Genomic DNA, 12,722 nt, shown 5'->3' on the forward strand with positions numbered 1-12,722 from the left:
TTCCTCTCGGTCCTCCTCTAGTACCACGCGATGATCAAGCCGATTTGTCAAGTTTAAGGACCCCTCAAATTCGGACGATAACTGATAACGATCTCTCGGTGGATGATTCTTGATTCTCGGATACCAATCCAACTTGGAGTACAACCAACAATGGACAAAGTTCAACTAATGAGCGAACAACAAGTTGGAGTACAACGGATCGTTGGCCACAATTCAAGTGATGGCTTGGACACAAGTTCTTGTACAACCAAATGCGGGTCAAAGCTCAAGTGGTGAGGCTGCATAGCTCTCAAACACGAAAAACAAATCATTGTCCATCCGAGTACCGAGAAAGGATCTTTTGAAAACCAAGCAAATACAATACAACTTATTTTTTGTCCCCTTACTATCCCAATTTCGGCTAAGATCCGGCGGGTTCTTCGCAAAAATATCGGTCCTTGCATTTATCGGAAAAGAATACCCATTTGTTGAGCACCCTACAATGCCCCGTTAGATACTTCGTTTCTTCAAGAATATCAAAAGTGGCTTGAGAAGGATCGGTTGAAATCACACGACAAAAAGTAATTATTTTCACAACTTATTTTTTTAGTTTTCCAGAAATCAATTCTTAATAAACTTAACGTATGTTCTTTCCATTGTTGATATACAGGAAACCAAAGGAAAATCATTACAGAAAGAACAAGGAAGGACTGGATCCTGCGGATGCCGAACTTCGGTTACATTTAGGCGTTACAGCCGTATCCGACAAAAACTGGTTCTACTTGTTATCTATGGATGGGCAAATTTGGACTGAATAGGTTTGATGTCTTTCTGCTTGTTATCTAAGTTTTTTTATGTTTTATAATAAAATTACAGTGTGATGTATCTAGAGTGTATTTTTTACCATATTTGACATATATATATATATATCACAATTTTGTACTTACATTAATCTTTGTATTGTATTTTAAAAATATTTCATCATTATATTTGCACTATATTTAATATAGAGACATTAATTTATTAGTTGAGCATAGTGCGATTAAGTACGAAATGTATTTTTGCTATATTTAAGAGTATATTTCACTAATATATATATATATATATATATAATAGTTTTATTGAACATAATATTGATTATAGTCCTTTGAATTGATGTTTTTACAGCATATTGATGTTATTTTCTACTACCTACGCAAGAAAGGGGAAGTATCATAATAACAAGAATTATAGATTCACCACTGTCAACTGTATTTTTCACACTTTAGTTGCTGAAATTTACACATCTTGGGAAAACCCGATTTATCCGAGAAGTGTTGCCGATGGGAAGATGAGCGTGTGAGTACATTAACGGCACGTATTTGTTGGCTAATGTACCATGGTATACGGATGACAACGTACTAATTCTGTCAACGTAAAAGAGGAAAATCACTGGATTTTGGTTGTGATATCATTCAACCGATGTGTGTGCTCTCATCCTTTGAAAAAATCATTCATTTTTCTACAAAATTTATGTTTGTTGTTTTTGTATTTTTTCTTTTTACAAACGGGTGCATCTACGTAAACAACTCATCCAGTACACGGGGCATGATGCTATCGTTAGAGCCGGAATGAAAATGTTGACTACTCTTGTGACACACGATCTACAAATGATGATTTCTATGAGAAGAAGGTAGATATAGATTTTGCCACACATCTTCTTACGAGAAACGAGAAACAGACCGACAACTTTGACATTGTGAATGTAGACAATCTCCCAACAAGCTCCCGCTAGCATGTAGAAATTTCTTCCAACAAAAAACACAATAAATACATCTATTTTTTCTTGGGTTTTGATCAGTAAATTTTTTGATCATTTTTTTCAGGGATTGTGGTGTGTATGTGGCAGCCTTTGCTGAATACTTGAGCTCAAGTGAAGTCATCCCAACCGAATTCGATGCAAAGTTACTCCGTATGAGATATGGTGCCCTTTTATGCGACTATGCATGGGATAAGTCAAACAACAATGCATCAAGTGATAACGAGAAGCCTCCAAGACCAATTAGACCGGCAGTTGATTACGATGCAGTTGATAAAGAGGATCTTGATTAGGCCACCAAGTCTTTTGTGTTTTTGATTTTCATGTTGAACAATAGCATAGTTGGTTGCGACTTTTGTTGCTATTTTTTCATTTTGGACATATCGTTTCATGTGCAGTAATGTTTTTTAGGATGATTAATGTTGAACACCACCTTATGGTTTTTATATGGTTGTTTCTTTCAAGTATGTTATTTTTTCAATGTATAAATTCCATTTTCATTTTCTGTGAAATGTATTCCTTTAACAAAGTAGTATATCTAACCATTTAAATACAGTCGAAATATACATAAAATATAACTTAGATATATTCCATAAGTCCACTTTTTAATGTACAGTGTGTTACAGAAGTTAAAATTACATCTAAATACACTTCAAATATATGGAAAATATATATGAAATATAGTTAACAGTAAACCAGAATAAGTATTATCTACCAGATCAGACAAAAATGCAACTAAAATATAGCCAAAATATATACGAAATACAACTATTAAAGCATAAATCCAAAACAAAAGGTCAAATCAGTTTACATAGAGTAGACTTTTCAAATCCCATTAAACCACCAATATAGCATAACATCGAAAAACATCGGATGTTGACCATGTGAAATACAATCATACTAGAATAATATGAATTCAAGATGAATTCATTTATTTTTAACAGAAATTTAAAGTAGAATTGTCTTAACAAATAAAATCAAAATGGACTTATTTATTCTTCTTATTGAGCGGCGGATTATCACACGAACGCCTGTTATGACCAAGACGTCCACATTTACCGCAAGCATTCCTGCGTTTACCAATCATCAACTCTGTAATGGCTTGTCCTTTTTTTCTTTTTTGGCCCCCGAGGTCTCTTATAGATCGGTGGCATAACAACTTTATACGATATACTTTTAGGAACATTCCACTCGATCTCATCGGGAAGAGGATCAACGACACATCATATGTGTTCACTTTGTTTACGCTTGAATAATTCCGAACAATATGCATCAGCGAGTCAAATTTTTATTCTTCAATACTGCCTATGCATGAGAACACGGTATCTCGTCCAGTTGGAACATCCTACAGCTGCAAGTTTTCTTCTTCAAATCAATTATGAAACGCCTTGGTCCATCATTCCTTTGTGTAAACATATTCAGTTGACGCTTCAACTTGAGAACTATTTAACCAATAAACAAATATTAACCTGAGCAGTTTTATCATATTGGGAATATATAAAAATATAGATTAGATATAGTAAAATATAGATTAAAATTTTGTGTTGCAAACAAAGATACCCTCCTTCGTATTGATTTGTACTCGTTGATCGACAACATCTCTTGATACCGCCTCATCAGTGTTGTGAATGTGTAGGTACCATTTTTTCTATTTGTGCAATTCCATCTACCAAACATCTTCCTCTTGTTGAAATAAAAAATATGTAACTCTCTTTGGCAACCAGTTCTCCATTAATACATTTGGCTATATTCGAAGTCATTGTCCATCTATTAACGGGTGAATAAATCCTAGACCATTTATCCCTTCCGGCATCTTCTAGGTATCGTTTTACCGAATATTAACATTCCCGATCTTCTCCGTCAATTTATTGAACTCATTCTAGGTTTGTATGTCTTCGCCGGTGAATAAAATATAGGACTCGACACCTCATTTTGTTTGTTGTGTATTGCTTTGTCACATTTTTCCACAAATGCCATATACAAGCCAAATGAGGAACAATATGATACACCTTAGAAGCTGCATGTATTATGCTTTCATGTGCATCGGACACGACACACATATTTTGCCTAACACCATAAGCTTGCTTGAACGGTTCAAGAACCACGTCCGGGACTTATTATTCTCGGGAATCTATCACACCTTACGCTAGTGGTAGGATATTACCTACAAAAATCGGTATATATTTATAATATATTCAACACATATTTTAACTGAATTTGATCTCCTTGTATTTTTAGCAACATTATTTATAAAACAACAGTATATATTTACAATATACCACATATTTACAGTGTATTTCAGCATATATTATTCACAAGTTAACACCAGCAATATATCCAGAGTATGTTTTTAGCAGCTTTATTTGCAAATCAATAGCATATTGTTGTATTTATAAAAAAAACATTCATAGAATAGAATTACACATACCTGCTCCATCCAAAGTACTTGCCGACACAAATGTACCATTATACTTTGATTTAAGGTGTGCACCATCCACTACAACTATTGGTCTACAACACTCGAATCCCTTTATGAATGCTTTGAGTGCTACAAACAAATACATAAACTCGTTTTCTGATGATTTATGCATTTTAACAAGCGATCCAGGATACGTTTTATCAAGGATGTATATATATGCTGGCAACTTCTTGTATGAATCAACTGGGTCACCTTTGAAATCTTTTATAGCCTTCTCTCTAGCTCTCCATGCCATCATATAAGAAACATCTACGCCGAATTCATTTTTGACATCGTCTATTATATCCCCAGGTGTGACCTTCCTTTTATGGTTAGTTATTTTCGCCTTGACAACCGCTTCTCCAATAAACCAACTTGTTGCTTGTCTTTGTGAATACACATTGTCCTTCAACGGACATGTATGTTCGTCATCAAAAGATCTAACCCTGAACATTTCAGAATCCCCAATTCTCGACGCTCTGAACTTTCATTTACATTCCGGCGACCAACATGCCAGAGTATAGCTACATAATACAATGCAAATAGTACATACTAAATCAATTAAATACAGTAGCAATATACAAAAAAATATATCAGAAATATATTGCATCAAACATTTTTTAATAAACAGTGTGATAAACAAGTTAACAAATCATCTCAATATAGTACAAATATAACAAAAATACATATGCACTTTCAGTTACCAGAATACATTTAGAAAATCATACCTTATAGCATTCGATCTCTCTGTTTTGAAATTGAATCTTTCACGAATTGCATATTTCGTCATCACAATTTTCAAAGTTTCCTTATCTGGTAAATTTGATCGACAAAAACTCCTTTCGCTTCCGGTTTCGAAATTACCAAATTGTTATCATTCTCAAACAAGACAATGACCTTTCACGAAGAATCACAAACTTCCATACCATCCCGATTCTCGCTATATCCAATTTGCGGCAGACATAAATCTCTAATAATACGATTACCAGTTGCATCATCCTCAACATCAAAATCATGAATACTAACGCACATTGGATACATCCCCAAAACTCTGTTTTCTCTCTTAAGCTCAACGTACACACGAACTCCCATATCGTTGTGTTTTTCCATTGGTCGAAAATCACCTTCAACAGTATATTTTATTGAAATAGTTTTTTCTGACAGTATCCATGCCTAATTGATTTGTAATCATAGAAACTAACTCATCGTAATTGCAATTATCAGCGAATACAACAACATCAATTTTGTAATTCACAAAACAGTTCTGATCGTTCCAAAAACCAGAATGACGGATCAACGCAGTTACGCTTGTCATTATCCTGTTGTTTTCGAATACAACAATGTGTTATATTCAATTTAGCTGAAACAATAATATTTTGAATCTATGAATTTGAGTTTTCATATATTCAAAATTTCAGAAAAGGCGAAAAAATAAAAAGGTTGTAGTGAAAACGTTGTTACCTCAATTATGAACTCAACTTGAATTCGATATTTCAACAGATGAAATCAAATATATATTCGTCGTTCAAATCGAGCTCTGTTCACTGGTTTGATATTGTTATTTTTCAAAGATTTTTGATGAACTAGTTTTTGAACCTTTTTATTTTTGGTTAAAAATATGAATGTACTTTTTTGAATTCAATTTTTTTTGAATTTGTTAGCTGTTTGAATGCGATATGGGATCAGATATGGAATGGGAGGATATTTGCGTGAATCAGGGAACATTAAAACTGATTATAATTTAAATTGGAACAGATTTTGTTTCCATAAATATAGCACTTTCAGTTAGCCCAGCGTGTGTATTTCCGTTATATTTATACTATATTTTAGTATACCCGTCTACTAGCTAAATATACAGTCATCCAGCTACGAATTGTAAATATAGAACATATAGTTATAGGTTGTTAGAAGGAGCTAAAAGGTAGCTGTTTGTGAAAGTTTTACTTCATTTTTGTTGTGTGGATTGTCCTTTATAGGCACTGTGGTCTTAATTTTTGTCCCTCAAATTGGTGGTCTTTAATTTTTATTCTTCGCCTAATACCCCCGAGGTTATGGATTCGAACTCCAGCTCAGTAAAAAAAAAAAAAAAAAAAAAAACGAAGGAATTTTGCAAGGCAGAGGTTGGGATTCGCAAGGTAGATACCTTAAGGTAGAGTTTGAAACTCTGCCTCAGGCCTAACTTTAGCCCGAATAGGCCTAACTTTGCTACGAAATTCTGCTTTACGAATTTTTTTTGACTGAGCCAGGGTTCGAATCCTAAACCTCATGGTATTAGGCGAAGAGAAAAAATTAAAGACTACCAATATAAGGGACAAAAATTAAAGACCAGTGCCTTTGAAGGATAATCGCGCAAATGATCCCCTAGGTTTCAGCTGAAGTAGGACATGTTAGTGGGCTAAGTTGATAGGTATATAGGCCTAGCCCATCTCTTAAATGGGCAAGAGATGGACCATTTTGGTTCTTGTATGAAGTGTTGGGTATGGATGAAAATGGTTCATAGAAATTGTTCAATATTTAAAATTAATTTTTCAGTAATTTAGTTAGGTATAAAAGTAGATAACAAAGAAATAAGGTTGCCTGTAGATTATGAGGATAGTGTTTTCAAGTTTGGTCAAAATAATGTTTTAAGTATTAGTTGAAGAAATAGGTACGAAAAAAATAGTCGGGATACGTGCAAAAGATAACGACTTTCACGAATTAGAAATAAAAGTCATTTTCCACTTCTAATGAAATATATTTTCCTTGAAGAGAACTTTTTTTTTTTTTTTTTCAGAAATCAAAAGTAACAGCAATAGGAGGGAAGGGGTCTTAGCTGTGCTATTATAATTGCAGTTTTTTTCTCTAGGATAAAGATGGGGACATTGATAGTATTTTTTTTGGTAGGTTTGGAGTGACATTGCAAATTGGGAAACTGAGAGAATGATGACAAACTTGAATACTATTTTGAGTTGTTGATAGTGGGATTTCTCAGTTCATTTTTCTTTGGGCCGTGCTGACATAAACCAAATCAAACTCGAATACTATTTTGACTTAAGCTTTTTTTAAATTTTAACAGCTTTAAGGGTATTTTAATCATTTAAAAAGATTTAACACAATTTTATTAAACACATCAATTGCTTATTTTCAGTTCCAAAATTTAAACAAGCTCATAGTAGAGACGTTTCATCTGGCGTGGATAATGACTTGTTGGGTGCTCTATCACAGTCTAAGCTAGATTTGGATTGTGATAACCCGTTGAATAAAATTGTGCGACTTATGTTATCGATCATTGTGAGTTTAAGATGCTTCAACCTAGCAGAGTGAACAGAGTTGCGCTGGGTGAAGAAAAGGATGAATCTGTTGACATGCACTTGAAGTATGTTTTGCTTTTTAAAAAGCTAAAACGAAACCCAAGTTAAGCAAATCTTGAATTTTCCCAAGAGCATGTTTTGCTTTTTTCTTTATATATTGGGAAGAGAATAATATCTTTTCCGGAAGTGTAAGTTAAATATTTATAATATCTTAAATGCCTACCATTAACATACACAACCCTCTAAAGTCTAAACATCTCAATCTCTATATATAATAAAGCTTTATATATTGGAAGAGTGATGTATCTTTTCCAAGTTAAATATTTATAATATCTTAAATGATACAATTTTCTTTTTTTTTTTCTCCTTTTTTGGCAATTTTTCCTTCATTTCTCTATATAATTTATTAAGTCATAGAATTAACAAAATCCTCATATACTACTCCCTTTGCCGTTACAGTCCAGGCCCACGTAACTTTGCAATAAACCCACGTAACCTTCTGATTCAGCACATACCAGCAATATTTATTTATACATTATCCCTAAGCCGGTTTTAAATCATTAATAATTACAGTGAGTAATGACAATTCATTCATTTGCCTCTTGATACTCAATTTTTTGCCCTATATATATTTTGCTTATTCGTTTCTTTTCCTGGGTTTGCTGTTCTTCGTGTATACCCTTATGTGTTTTTTATGTGCTCTAAAATACTCCATTTAATAGAGATTCGTGTATGATCTGATTTATAGAGATTCTCATTGAGTAAATTAATTTTTAGTATTCGATATTGCTTCTAAGCAACAACGTAACAAGTAGGATTTTAATTTATTTTGTTACTAGGGTGTACAAACCAAACCGACAAACCGCACAAAATCGATAAACCGAGTCAAGCCAGAAAAAAACCCGAGCTCGTGGTTTGGTTTGACTTGGTTTGGTAAAAAAAAAAACCGACCATAATTGGTTTGGTTTGGTTTTGGCTAAAAAAGTCAAACCGAACCAAACCGATCCGACATTACGCGTATTCGATTTTAAAAATATTTATACATAAGAATATTTATTTGTAATGTAATTTGTATATATTTCTTAAATTTTTTCATAGCTTTTTGTCTTTTATCATATTATTTTAAGCTTGAACTTAGAATTTGAATGCCAATAAGTTTTATATCCCATAGATGTTAATAACTCAAATAAAGTCCAAATCAAAACCAACTCAACACTAATGTTAACAAAAGAAATTCAATTCTAACACTAGGAAACGACAAGTAATGTTGGATATCTATTCTTTAGTTTTGCATAATTGGTTTAGAGCGTAAAAATACATAGCTTAATTTTTTTCTTTGTCATGTAATTAATACTTATTAGTCGTACTTATTTGATCATAACTTAGTATTTAGATTAAAGTCATTTTCTTCATGGCTTATTAATTAGCAATACTTATTTCAACCGATTTTATTATTTTTTTGTTGAATAGTTTAATACGATGTCATCACCCATCTCACATTTTGTATTATTTTCTTAAGAAACACCTTAGTTATATAGTTGTATCTTACTAGGACTAAAGAAATATTTGAAGTAAAAGTCTTATGTTTTGTATGAAGACTTTCTCGGAAAAAAAACCCGAAAAACCCGAAAAAATCGAATAACCCGAGAAAACCCGAAGTTGAAAAACCCGAATTTTATTGGTTTGGTTTGGTTTATAAATTTAAAAACCCGACGCAATTGATTTGGTTTGGTATTTGAAAAATCCGAACCAACCCGGTCCATATACACCCCTATTTGTTACAATTCTTATTACTCGCTCATCGATTTTTTGATGTACTTTTCTTGCAGGAACAAGGAGAAGATCAAATAGTGACAAATGAAAAAGTTGTGTAGAAGTTGATACTCCCTCCGTTTCAATTTATGTGAACCTATTTCTTTTTTAGTCCGTATCAAAATGAATGACCTCTTTCCTAATTTGGAAACAAATAACTTTATTAATGATTTACAGCTACACAAATATTCAAGACTTATTTTGAACCACAAGTTTCAAAAGTCTTTCCTCTTTCTTAAATGTCGTGCCCAGTCAAATGGGTTCACATAAATTGAAACAGAGGGAGTATTAGTTTTAGTATCCGGTATTGCTTCTAAGAAACAACGTAACATGTAGGGTTTTAATTTATTTTGTTACAATTCTTAATTATTACTACCTCATTGATTTTGTGATGTATTATTTCTTGTAGGAAGAAGGAGTAGATTAAAGAAGATGATATTAGTTTTTAGTATCCGGTATTGCTTCTAAGCAACAACGTAATACACAGGTTCTAATATATTGTGTTACAATTTATTTCTCGCTCATCGATTTTGTGATGTATTATTTCTTACATGAACAAGGAGAAGATCCAATAGCAGGCAGATGAAAAAGAAGAGTAGAAATGATATTCGTTTTAGTATCTGATGTTGCTTCTAAGCAACAATGTAACATGTAGGATTTAAATTTATTTTGTTACGATTCTTACTTATCTTTCAACGATTTTGTGATGTATTATTTTTTACCGGAAGAAGGAGAAGATTAAATAGTCGATGGATGAAAAAGAAAAGCAGAAGATGATTATTGGGAGGTTTGAGGATAAGGAGAAAGGCCCATCATCACTGGTCACTTAAATTTGCAAAAAGAAAAAAAAAAAAAAAGTTTTTTGCTTAGGTTTAAATTATCAGATTTTAAGTAACTTTTTTCTCTTGATTTTAAAAGAGTAATTTCATTTAGACCTTGATGTCTATTAAGATATACTTTCAACAAAAGACTAAGTATTGTTCTTTTATACGAAAAAATATTTATTTGTATTTATATTATTTTCACGCGAAGCGCGGACAAATACACTAATGTATATATATATATACTCGCAACAATCATCTTTTAATTTAAAATTTAAATTTCTATTGGTTCTCTTTACTATCACTAACTTATCAAAAGAAGCAGAGAACTACAAAGACAAGAGAAAGGGTTTTTTCATGAGGGAAGCAACTCCAATAAACAAAAGCACATGGAATTACTGGTCAGAAAAAGCAAAAGAAAAGCATAAAAACACATGATAGATAGATAGATTACTACTATATATAAGGGACAACCAAGGGTATTTGTAGTTCTCACAAAAGTAAATTTCCAATTTAATGTTAAAATTTTCAATTAATTACTTTTATATCCCAAATTTATTTTTCAAAGTTAAATTACTTTTTATTTTTATTTTCTACTTTTCACATCTTTACTACTATGTCACTACTAAATATAAGAGACAATCTAAAGAGTTTTGTAATACTTAGTTACATTTAGTTAGCTTGTCAACTAAAAATGATTTGCTACTTCAAATATTTGCCCTTATATTTGTTATTTATTACTTCATATACCAAAATATGTTATCAATAAATCAAGATATTTTCAAACCCTTTTTGGTAATACATGGCCCCTTAGACTAACTTTTTGGAGGTGAGGTATATACCATGAATTTTTTCTAGGGAAAATAACATAGACTACCAACTTAAGACTCTTTATCACAAAATATAATGATACTTTTCCTTATTTACGGAACGTAACGACAATTTACGAAATATGACGGATTTGGGCTTTAATCGTACCACGTTTTGGGCTTTAGTACCGCACCACGATTTTGGGCTTTGGCATTCACTTAGCCCAATCCGTGAATGCAATTTTCTCTTCCTCCTCTCCGCAATATTCCTCTCTACTCTTAACCCACTATCTCATACAAATTTTCTCTCTCTCTCTCTCTCTCCGTGTTTGCAATGTTGATGTAAATGTGTGTGATTCTCCATTCCATTTTCTCGTTTCGTTCCATTTCACCATTAGTAAAGGTAATCTAGTGGTTTACAATTCCTTTAGTTTTGATCATATATTGTTGTGGTAGTTTCAATCATATAGTTTCAATCATCTATTGTTGTGTTAGTTTCGAATATTTATTGATGTGTTTCTATCTTCATTTCAATCAATTTCATCTTGTTCAGTCAATTTGGACGGTTTATTTAGGGTTTCTACTTTGTATTTCCAGTTTTTTTTGTGTGCGCATGTGTGTGATTATCCATTCTATTTTCCTCTGTTTCGTTCCATTTCATGATTAGTAAAGGTAATCTAGGGTTTACAATTCCGTTAGTTTCGATAATTCCTTCACAAAGTTATGCCGGGTCCGGCATAAAAGTTTGCCCATTAAATTTTGCCTTATAAGGCAAACTTTTGTTATACCTTAAGGAAAACTTACGCCTTATGGGGCATACTTAGTTATGTGTTTTATGAGACACACTTTTAGCTAAGGCATTACTAAAAGTTTCCCTTGAAAAGTTAAAAAAAATATATATATCTTCAAGGAAAGTACGCTTCCTCGGCGGACTTTTAGTTGTGTTCAACTAAAGAAGTCCGGGAGTAGGGCGAAACTTTAGTTATTCATACGGAAACCATACATATTGCATAAACTATAAGATTTTATTATAGTCAACCAAACCAAACACGTAATGTTGATAACCAAATTCATATCAACTTTTTCAACATTATTATTAAAATTGTACTCAGTTTCTACACGTAATGGGCATAAAAGTTTGCCCATTAAATTTTGCCTTATAAGGCAAACTTTTGTTATACCTTAAGGAAAACTTACGCCTTATGGTTCAGACAAATTTTGTCTATTTTAGTATGTAGACAAAATTTGAATTATAGTTTCAATCATCTATTGTTGTGTTAGTTTTAACATATATTGATGTGTTTCTATCTTCATTTCAATCAATTTCATCTTGTTCAGTCAATTTGAACGGTTTATTTAGGGTTTCTACTTCGTATTTTCCAGGTGTTTTGTGTGCGCATCAATCTGTACCAACTTAAATTGTTGTGATTCCAGTCCCTTTTTTGTGAAAATGAGTAAAAAAAATTCTATAAGTTCTCCTATGCGCAAAAGCCCTAGATTTTTGGGGCCTCCAACAAGCCCGAAAGTAGGGCCAATTCCAAACTTCAATTTACTCACTCAAACCCCGGTAAACGCGATAAGGAAAAGCAAGATTCCGATGATAAAGGATTATTCCAAAACCCATTACAAAATGAAATTAGGACGAAAGTTCTAAACGATCCTTGTAATGTTGGTCCCATCCGTTGTTGAAATCAAATCAACCCCCCTAATGATTCCAAAAGGAAGTCGAAAAGAAACGTCAACTAGTAAGTCAAA

This window comes from Lycium ferocissimum, chromosome 3 (assembly GCF_029784015.1).
Source record: "Lycium ferocissimum isolate CSIRO_LF1 chromosome 3, AGI_CSIRO_Lferr_CH_V1, whole genome shotgun sequence".
NCBI lineage: Eukaryota > Viridiplantae > Streptophyta > Magnoliopsida > Solanales > Solanaceae > Lycium > Lycium ferocissimum.